Here is an 11,915-nt window from a genome sequence, read left to right on the forward strand (position 1 = left end):
CATTGAAGTTTATATCGATGATATGGTTGTAAAGAGCAAGGTGGTGTCTGAGCATGTAGGAGATCTTGCGAACATTTTTGGAATCCTGAGAAAGCACAAGTTACGCCTAAATGCTTCTAAGTGTTCATTTGGTGTAGGCTCGAGAAAGTTCTTGGGCTACATGGTGACTCACAAGGGAATTGAGATGAACCCAAATCATATTAAGGCCATTAACAGCTTGCAAGCACCTCGGAACCCCAAGGAAGTCTGTAAACTAATAGGGATGACTGCTGCTTTAAATCGATTTATTTCCAAGTCAGCAAATAGGTGCAGACCTTTCTTCCTTTTGTTGCATAAATGGAAAGGATTTGAATGGACCGAAGAGTGTGCTGTAGAATTTCAACAGCTTAAAGAGTACCTATCTCGGCCACCCATCATGTCTAGTCCTAAAGTGGACGAGGTTCTGTTTGCCTACCTGGCGGTAGCCTCTCCTGCGGTAGGCTTTGTTTTGATACGAGTAGACAGTGGCATCCAAAGACCAGTCTATTACGTAAGCAAGTCACTTCATGAAGCCAAGGTGCGGTATTTATCACTAGAGAAGGCCATCTTAACAGTAGTGCATGCTACACGAAAACTCCCCCACTATTTCTAGATGCACACCATGGTTGTTCTAACTCAATTACCACTCAAATCAATACTTCGGAGCATAAATTACACTGGGAGAATTGCTAAATGGGGCACGATTCTAGGGGCTTTTGACATCAAGTATATGCCTCGCACCTTTGTAAAAAGCCAGGTCCTCGCCGATTTAGTAGCTGAGTTTGCTGAGTTTCTCGAGGAAATAGATGTGATACAACATGCCATGGATGAAAAATCAGTTGGCCTAGTCTCCACACAATATCCCTCACCTTAGAAAGTATATGTGGACGGAACAACCAACCAGCGGGGATCAGGAGTGGAACTGGTCCTGGTATCCCCTGAAAAGATCACCATTGAAAAGTCCTTAGGGTTGGGGTTCTCGGCTACAAACAACGAAACAGAATATGAAGCTTTGTTGATGGGAATGGCGATGGTCCTGAAAATGGGTGGAAAGACAGTGAAAGTGTTCTCAGATTCAAGACTGGTCGTAGGCCAGTAAAGGGGGAACTGGAAACTTGGGATACAAGAATGCAAGAATATTTGGGTTAAGTTAGGCATATACTAACGAAATTTGAATTCTTTGACTTATCGCATATCCCCAGAAGTGGAAATATCCATGCAAACTCTTTGGCTACCCTTGCCACTTCCTCGGCACAAGATTTGCCCCAAGTGATACTTGTCGAAGACTTATGCACCCCTATCCCAACCAAGAAAGACTTGCTCCAAGTCCATCAAATCAAGTTAGGGCCGAGCTGGATGGATCCTATATTGCTATTCCTTGAAAGGGATATATTGCCTGAAGAAAAGTCAGAAGTTGAGAAAATACGAAGGAAAACTCCTCGGTTTTGGTTATCCGAGGATAAAAAGTTGTATAAACATTCTTTTTCTGGACCATATCTGCTTTGTGTACATCCCGAGACATCAGAATTACTCCTAGAAGAGCTACATGAAGGTATCTATGGAAGTCAGACAGGGGGAAGATCCTTATCTCACCAGGCCATTATTCAAGGATACTGGTGGCCAAGCATGCAAAGAGAAGCACAAGAATATGTTAGAAAATGTGATTAGTGTCAGAGATTTGCACCAAACATTCACCAGCCTGGAGGAGTCCTCAATCCTTTTTCCAGCCCTTGGCCTTTTACTCAATGGGGTTTGGATATTGTAGGTCCTTTCCCTAAAGCACTAGGAAATGAAAAGTACCTGCTGGTCGGCACAGATTATTTTATCAAGTAGGTCGAAGCTAAACCTTTGGCTAATATCAGAGATGTGGATGTCAAAAGGTTTTTCTGGAAGAACATCGTTACTCGATTTGGGGTTCCCCATACCCTCATCTCGGATAATGGCCTTCAATTTGATAGCAAAGCCTTCAAGCAGTACTGTTCTGATCTGGAGATAAAGAATATATATTCCACTCCAGCCTATCCTTAAGGAAATGGGCAAGCTGAAGCTGTCAACAAGGTTATAGTGAATGGACTTAAAAAGAGGTTGGACGATGCAAAGGGAAAATGGATGGAGGAACTACCACATGTCCTTTAGACGTATCGAACAATGCCTCAACGGTCAACAGGAGAGACCCCTTTCTCATTGACATATGGGGCCGAGGCTGTAATCCCTCTGGAAACAGGTTTTCTGACGTTGAGAACAAATGCATTTACAACGGACAGCAATGATGGGTTGCTGGAAAAAAGTCTAGACTTGATTGAAGACCGAAGAGAGAATGCAATGGTCTAACTAGCCTACTACCAGCATAAGCTCAAGCAAGGTTATGATACCAATGTAAAGCTAAGACCATTGGCCCTAGGAGATTTGGTGTTGAGAAAAGTTTTGGGGACTACCAAGAATCCAACTTGGGGAAAATTAGGGCCTAACTGGAAAGGATCGTACCGTATCACTTCGGTGGTAGGAATAGGTGCATACTATCTGGAAGATCTGGATGAGAAAACTGTACTCCATCCTTGGAATGTAAACAACCTAAAGAGGTATTAATATTAATGAAAATAGTCATGTTTAGTTTCTCTTTAATTCATTCCAATCATGTATCATGTGTTTCCCCATCTATTGAAGTGTTAAACAGAAACTAAGTTATGTCAGGTTTCTCGGACCATAAACTCAGTGGAAATTAATACCCTTTGACATCTATTGAAGTGTTAAACAGAAACTAAGCTATGTCAGGTTCCTCAGACCACAAACTTAGTGGAAATTAATACCCTTTAACATCTATTGATGTATTAAACAGAAACTAAGTTATGTCAAGTTCCTCGGACCACAATCTTAGTGAAAATTAATACCCTTTGACATCTATTGAAGTATTAAACAGAAACTAAGTTATGTCAGGTTCCTCGGGCCACAAACTTAGTGGAAATTAATACCCTTTGACATCTATTGAACTATTAAACAGAAACTAAGTTATGTCAAGTTCCTCAGACCACAAACTTAGTGGAAATTAATACCCTTTGACATCTATTGAAGTATTAAATAGAAACTAAGTTATGTCAGGTTCCTCAGACCAAAAACTTAGTGAAAATTAATACCCCTTGAACTGAGTTATGACCAAATTTATAAGCCAAAGTAAAGTCCATGAGCATCACTTAAAGCATTTTAAGGTACCCCAGACTTGGCTATTATTTAAACAAATGGATATTTTCTCAGAGTTGGAAATTTATTAGAATTGATAGATTAAAAATATGTCTTGATAGTACTGTGGATTTAATAGTCATAATCTACTCGGAGTCTCAGTTAAAATATGTAAAACTGTGTTTTCCCTCGTGTCAGCAACTTCGCTCTTTTATGGCATTTGGTTATGTACGAACAAAGAACAATCAAAGTGAAAGTGCATAAATAAAAGATAAAATAATAATAACTCATGTAAATTTGGAAAGGTAAAGTGTACATCTCATTAAAACCTGTTCTAAAGAAAGGGAATTTCATTACACCAATTGCAACTACCCTACAAAAACAAAGAGTTATGGTTTTAATTTTATCTGGAGCTTATTCTTGGAAGCCTTGTCAGCTGCTTCAGGAGGAATCACTTTCACTTTTTCCTTGGGGACTTCTCCACAGGTATGGTAGTTAAAGCTAAAACCTGCTCGAAACTTTGGAAAGTTGCCCTATCCTGTGGAACCTCCGCGGCCTTGTCCGAGGATGTATCTTTTAAAGCTTTAGTTTCTTTTGATTACTCCTGCTGGTTGGGAGGAAGAGGATCCTGAGGCTGGGCTTCCTCGGTCGAGTCAGCAACTATAGAGGCTACCTCACCTTAAGTGGAAGGAAGGTTCGAGGCTCGAATGGCTGGTGGGAAGTAGACGTTTTCCAGCCTTCTCAGGTCGGAGGAAGCCTTAACCCGGGTTCGATTGAGTGCTTTCTTCCAAGTCTGGGCACAATAAGTTCGACAAACAGTAGGGACCTCTGCCCAAAGGGTATCCTCGGTCTTGGCTACGCCGACGTCGGAGCCATGCTATTCAGCCTCTTCCCTAGCCTTCTCGGCCTCTATCTTTGCCTTCTCGACCTCAGCTTTGGATTTTTCAACCTAATCTTTAAGCTTCTAGGCTTCATCCAGTTTCTTCCTAAGGGCAGCCACTTGTTCCCTAGAAGCAGCCAGCTAATCATTGGCATCACACAGGCGCTTCCTTTGATCCTCGGCTTGTCTTTGCACGCTCTCCAGAGCCGAATTAGCACTCCTCCTGACTTTTTCCTCCTTAACCAGCTTATTTCTTAAGTCTTTATTACTCTGATTAGCAATGTTGAACGACTACACGGCTGCTACGCACCTTTTCTTCTCGTCGTCCAACTGCTAATAGCAGTTATTGGTTATCTCTTCAACCCTAAAAGTGGCTTGAACAGCCTAAAAGAAAAGGGTTAGTAGCCTAACAAATGGCAATAATAAAAAATATATATAAAAATTTAAAAATTTAAAAAAAATAGAAAAAGATTACATCATACCATGCCCAAATATCTTTTGAGGTTAAGGAAAACCTCATTCATCCTAAGATTCCGTAGCTCGCCCATATCCTTAGGAAGCAACAGAGCCCCCTCCACGGCTGAGGCGACGTGGCATCCAATACCCCTGTTGAAATCCCTGAGTGATGCATCATCTCTCAAGGGTTCATCGTCGAGCATAAGTGTAGGAGGCCAAGCCTGAGGCTCTGGAGGCTGATTATCCCCCCTTTCCACGCCTCGCTGTGACGCCTAGCTAACCTTTTGCTGCTTCACAGCTCGTTGGGTCTCATCTTCGTGAGTAGGATGAGACCTTCCGGTCTCCACCACGCCTTTGCCTCTCTGCTCTCTTTTCCTCTTCAGATCAATAGGTTCAGGTCTGGAAGGCAGAGATGGCTAAGGAGGAGGAAAAGGAGATTTGGCAGGAGAAGGAGGAAGTTTGGGCTGGGTTGATCTCCCCGGTGCACCTCTTCCAGGTTGATCTTCTATTAATTCCATCAAACTCTTTTGGGGTTTCCTCTGGATACCCATTTCGTCTGATATACTCTCGGGGGATGAAGGCTGGTTGAACACTTCAAATTCGTCCAAGGAGTCTGATAAGTCTACAACCCCCTTTGAATTTTCTTCTTCTTATTTTTCTTCTTCCTCTTCCTCAAGAATGAGTTGGGATGAGGATGCTCCTATTGAAAGAGCGGCCACAAAGAGTGGTTGAGTACGGGGAGTACCTTCAGGAATGGGAATACCCTCTAGAACAACGAACTCCTTGTAGGCAACACTAATACGGTAGAGCCAAGAATCGTTGGCTTTTATCACGTACTTAGGGGCTTGAAATATGAGAAAAATGGGTGTGTACCCGAGAATCAGATGCGCCATTCGTAGTTGACTGTCGGCTTCATTTACGTATATTTCAAACCGTAAAATTCTATCTAAGCTCTCTTTGTTGACTAAGCTGAGCTGGGGATTAGTAGAATGCTTATCTGCAAAATCATTAAAATGGAAGAAATTTTGTCAGAAATAGAGATAAGGGAAAACAAAAGTGAAATGCAAGCTCAGACACATAAATCTACAGCTATACCCCCACCTGGTTTTCCCTCCTTAGTCGGAGAGGGTAAGCCATCGTGCCATTCCCTAGAAAAGATTAAGAAATCCTCCTTTAAGTTTTTGTTTGATGTAGGGAAGCACTAGATTAACCTTACTGCGAGATACCTTGACTTAAGGTAATATCCCTGACCCTTCAGATGGTGTAAGTTGTATACCCAATTCACATCATGATGGGTTAAATTTAGGTTCATTCTCTCGTTTAGAGCTTCTATACTTCCCAATACCCTAAACATATTTGGTGCGCACTGTGTGGGAGATAGTCTAAAGAACCTAAGGTAGTTCCTAGTAATGGTACCCATGGGGATGGTCATCCCTCCCTCTATGAAAGTGATCATAGGGATGACCACCTCTCCTATTTTCCTAGCGTCTACCCATTCCCCCTGGGCAACGTACCTCATGCCCACTGTTGGTGGTATCCCGTACTTAGCCCTAAACTTTTCCATACCCTCCTTGGGCTCAACTAAACGCTTAAACTTACCCATTTTTCTAGGAAGTTTTGAAGAAAAATTAACAAGTTTGAAACAAAAACAAAGAGGTTTCAAGGAAACTTATAGGTTTGAAAAGAAGGTCCTCGGACAAATTTTTAGTATTTGTAGACGCACAAGGAAGTGAGAGAAAATGACAGGCTCAATTTATGAGCTCTAGGATTGTGTGATTGCTGAAAGTAGGAAAAAGAATTGATTTGAAAAGCTATTTATAGTGGCGTAGAAGTTACAAGCGGGAAAATTCCCACTCACAAACCTAGGAAAATCCTCCACCTTTGGATTTACATCCAGCTGTTAAAAGTGGGGGACAAGGGAGTTGGGAAAATTTAATGATGGCACGCTCTGGATGCCGAAGCGTGAGCGTGCCTTGAGCAGGTAAAAAGGCATTTGGGAGCTCGGCTGGGCATAACCATAAGCAAGATGGGTTGAGGATATCAAAATCCTCCTTTCCTCCCGAGAAGCCGGAAAGCAAGATTTTAAGGGGCTATTGTGGGGGCCAACTATCTAGAAAGTAATATTAATACTGTATGAATTGGGCCTTTAGCCCAATCTGAGGATATCAATCAATCCGAGGATGGTTAAACAAGGGTATAATGGGAAAGGTATAAGAAGAAGAAATAAAGGTTGTATGTGGTAGTCCAAAATACGTTCGAGGAGAAAATTCATCTCGAAAACGGAGATCCGAGGTCAGTAAGAATGTCTTATCATCCCAGGCACCCCTTAAGGTTGCATCACAACTAAGAGTCGGGCATTGGATAAAGGATGAGCAAAGGGTGGCAACAAATATCTTTAAAAGTTGCTGCCTCCACATTAAATACCTCCCAACCAACTCTCTGGCCGCATTAATGTGGAGGTGATACCTGAACAGTGATCAAGCAGCCTTACAGTTACTAGTTGATGGTTCTGGGAAGTGTTGGATAGGACAAGAAGGAGTTCCCAGAATCCAACCTACACGTGTATGGTAGGGATGATACCAAGATTGTGATATATAGCTTGGGAAGGTGACCTAAAAGGGGGGATCGAAAAAAAATCAAGAAATCTTGGTAATAACATTGTAAATTCTTGTAACTGTGTTCATCAATAAGATATTATAACATAAGCTCCTCAGGTCGTGCCAAGGACAGATTTTCTTATTTTACTTGTACTTCACAGTCTTAATTCAACAACTTTTATTGTCTATCTTCTGGAGTAGAACTAGTTCTTTCATCCACGCTCTATAAATTCATTGTTTGGGCTTGTTAGGCTTAAACCCAATCCTATACTGGGTCCAATCCAAATTTGGTCCTTACAAGCAATTTGATTCAATAAACTTACACTTGTAATGACATTTTGATCCTTTTAAAAGACATCAAAAAAATAAAATTATAGATTTAAAATATAAAAGAAAATTAATAAGACCAAAAAATTAGCACAACAACAAAAATTACAAATAGTGAAGCTTAAAAAAAAAAAATTTAAATCCAATCAATCAACTTAACTCAAACCAAAATCCAGCCCTTCCAAAAAATTTAAACAAAATAGTTTTGTCTTTACCAAACAGGTGTACACATCACACACAGTTTTGTCTTTACCAAACATATGTACCCTAGTCTTTTTTAAATTAGTCATGTAGGTTGGCTGGAGGCAATTTCAATAGAAGATTTATTCATAAAAATCTCCCTTTAATAGGAGTACAATACTTTTCTTATGTAAGAGTTAAAATTTAGTTCTAATTGATATAAGAAACTCAATTTATTTTATAACAAAAATAACCTTGAATTATAATAAAAATAATAATATATCTTATCAAATACTAGGGCTAAAAACTTGAAGAAATTCTAACAGAGAGAATCTAACAGTGTTTAGCAAGATTGAAGAACAACAATTGCAAAGAGAGAAGAAAATAGAGACAGAGAGATCAAAGTGAAATTGTATTTTGATCTTGCTTAATTACATTCTGGTGCTAGATACAGTATTTATACAAGTAAATCTCCCTAACTAAATAAAAATAACCCTTGGAAGTGCAAGTTAGGTCCGTAAAAGGTGGAGTTGGTTGATCACAGCTTCCTAACTGAAAAGCCTGCCAATCAAGGGAGTTAATATCGTATCGGAGGTTGTTTCGGTTTAGACATAGAAATGATATATTTTGGTACCAGTTAATACTAGTCGTTTCAAAGTTACCCCAAAATTTTATAAATATATATATATTTATATATATATAATTATTAACATTTAAAATAAATAAATTTAGTATCCTTTTAATAATTTTTTTACTAGTATATAATTTTCAAATGAAAGAATCAAGAAACAATAAATACATCTCCTATTTTCTTATCTTTTCACTCATTGGTACTGTTGCTTTTTAAATTTTTCCATTCCATGCATTTCTCTCTCTTACAGTCACTGGTTTTCACATCTTTCAATAAAAAAAATTACTGATATACTCTTTTACACTTTCTTCTCCACTTTCAAATTTCCAACGATTTTAGCTCTCTCTTCTTAGTTTTGTCTTTTGAGCTTTCAGTTTTGTCTCGTCTCTCTCAGTTTTGTAGTTTTGATTCTGAGTTCATTTTGCTACTTGTGTCGCTGTCCATCAATACTCAAGATTCAGTGAGAGGCCGCTGACTTTAGTGAAAAAAGATACAGTGAGTGCATAAGGGCTGAATCCATTTTTGGGTTACAGGTCAGTACTAGACTAGTATTTATTAACAGGCCGAAATCTGGTATTTTTCCCAGTATGGCCGAAACAACTCCAGTATTGCTAGTATTTATTCTAGAACGAAATTGATGTGTTTTGATACCGGCCAAGCTACTGGTGTGGAAAATACCAATGGTACCAGCTAGATACGTAATTCACTCCCTTGCGACCAATACCAACTGATTCTTGAACCTTCAATATGACTCCATTTAAGCAATACCAATACATTAGCTACTTGCTTTAATGAAATGCGTTTGATTGCCTTTGGTCTTCAAATTTAATGAAACAGAGTGTTTAGCTTTATCATCTTCAACATCCCCCCTCAAATGAAAGGGGGAAGAAATCACCATGAGTTTACGTTGCTGAGCTTGAAATAAAGGGGCAGTCAAGGGCTTAGTGAAGACATCAGCCAAGTTGTCCTTGCTAGAGACAAAACGAAAACACATATCCTTTTGAAGAAGCTTTCCACGGACATAGTGATAATCCACTTCAATAGGGTTTTTTTTTTTTTTCAAAATAACACCATTTTGAAAACAATTTTGTTAGTTAGCAGCGTTTTCAAACTATTTAGCAAACTAACATCTCAAGTCTGTGAGACTCAATTTCCCAGTACCAACTCAAGTTTGAGAGACTCGAGTTCCATGTATTGGCAATGCTGAGGTAGAAAATTATCCAAGTGGAACTCGAGTTTTAAACACTCGATTTGCCTCATCCACACCATTCTTTAACAGACCCAAAGACATACCCATAGACACAGACTCAGAGAGAAATAATGAAATCACCCCAAAGACCCACAACAAACAACAAACCCATTTCAACTTCAAGCAAACCTAGAGATCCATAATGAACAACAAACCCATTTCAACTTCAACAGCAAGTAAATACACACAGAGAGACAAAGAGCCATGATGCACCTGATCGAAGCCATGATTGCGACTTGGATGCTAATAACCAATGGCGTGGTGGTTCATCTATGCCGAGATCTCTTGCTTCCTTGTCCTCTTCATCAGAGTGTATTTTTTTTTTTAATTTTGGGTTTGGGTTTCCAATTCGATTATTTTTTGTTTTGAATTTTATTCTTAGGTTTTTTGGGGCTTTGGAAGTTTGAGAAAGGAGAGCGGGAGAAGAAGAGAACGAGAGGAAGATGGGGAAAGAATGACTTTTGTTTGTTTTGTTGTAGAATAAGAAGAAGAAGGACATCCTGGGTCTGGGTCTAGGTCTAGGTCTGGGTACTAGTACCACTCCGACCAAAAACAGAAGGAAAATAGGTATAGGGATATAAAATAAAGAACAAGGAAAGCACATGGAACTCAAGTCTTTAAGACTCGAGTTCCACATGGATTATAAAATCCAGCTCGGTCTTGCCAACTCATGGAAATTGAGTCTCTCAGACTCGATTTGCTATTGCAAACTCGAGTTTAAAAGACTTGAGATGTTAGTTTGCTAAATAATTTGAAAATGTTGCTAACTAAAAAAAAAATGTTTTCAAAATGGTGTTATTTTGTAAAAAAAAATGTTTTCAAAATGGTGTTATTTTGAAAAAAAAAATCCCACTTCAATATGTTTGGTGTGCGAATGAAAAACCAGATTTGCAGATAGTGCAATAGCAGACATGTTATCACACCATAGCACAGGAACATGATAAAGGAATAATCGAAGTTCTTTAAAAAGAATACAAAGCCAAGTTAATTCAATAGCAGTGGTGGCCAATGCTATATATTTTGCCTCAGTGGAGGAACAGGAAACAGTAGACTGTTTCTTTGAGGACCATGAGACAAGATTGGACCCAAGGAAAACTATGAACCCAGTAGTAGAATGACAATCAGTCGAGTCACCGGCCCAATCTGCATTAGCAAAGGCTAATAAAGTCAAGGGACCTGGTGAGAAGTGAATGCCATGATTCAAAGTACCCTTAACGCAAAACACGTTTGGCAGGTTCATAGTGAGTGGTAGTGGGATGATGCATAAATTGACATAGCTAGTGAACACTGAAAGCTAAGTCAGGTCTTGTAAATGTCAAATATTTAAGAGACCCCATCATACGTCTATAATCAGTTGGATTAGAAAGAGTAGTACCCTTACGTGGCAACAATCTAATACAAGGGCAACAAGGAGTTTTTATGGGCTTGGCATTCTCCATTTTGAATCTATGAAGCACATCTGAGGCATATTTGGTTTGAGTCAAGGTAAGATCAAACTTAGTAGGAGTAATCTAAATTCCTTAGGAAGTAATTAAGAAAGCCCAAGTCCTTAAGTTCAAAGGTGTGACTGAGGGCAAATATGAGACTAGAGATCTGTAAAGAACTGTTGCCCATGATAATTATGTCATCAACATATAAGAGAAGATATATGATTGTACTTGAAGCTTGGAAAATGAAGATAGAGCTATCTACAAAGGAAGCAATGAACCCTAGATGAAGAATATTAAAGGTAAACCTCCCAAACCAAGCTTAAGGGGCTTGTTTGAGACCATAGAAAGACTTCTTCAATTTACACACATAGTCAGGATGTTGAGAATATACATATCCTAGGGGTTGGTGCATATAGACCTCTTCTTTCAAGAAACCATGTAAAAAGACATTAGAGACATCAAGTTGTCTCAAAGGCCAGTTGAAGCTAATTGCAATGGCCAGAACCAACCTCATTGTAGCAGGCTTAATCATAGGACTAAAGGTCTCAGTGTAATCCAATCCAGCCTACTGATGAAACCCTTTAGCCACCAATCTTGCCTTATACCTGGCTATAGAACCATCACGAAGACCGTTTTTACCTACCGTTTGGTTGGGTGAAATTTGAGCTTAAACACCCACTTGAAACCAACCAAATTTACATTAGGAGGAGGTGGAACCAATGACCAAGTTTCTTGCTTTTGAAGAGCTTGAAATTTAGCATCCATAGCATCACACCACTTAGGATATTGAGAGGTAATTTCGTAAGTGGGAGGTTTTTTGTAAGAGTAGTCAAAAACAGCTTTGTAGCACATTTTTGGTTTGGTAATACCACTTTAGATCTAGTCTGCATAGGATGTTGATTTTGGATAGTGTTGATGGATGAGGAAATAGGAATAAGGTCAAGAGTAGAGGTAGATGTAGGTACTGTAGGGT

This window comes from Quercus robur, chromosome 4, assembly GCF_932294415.1.
Source record: "Quercus robur chromosome 4, dhQueRobu3.1, whole genome shotgun sequence".
Classification (NCBI taxonomy): Eukaryota; Viridiplantae; Streptophyta; class Magnoliopsida; order Fagales; family Fagaceae; genus Quercus; species Quercus robur.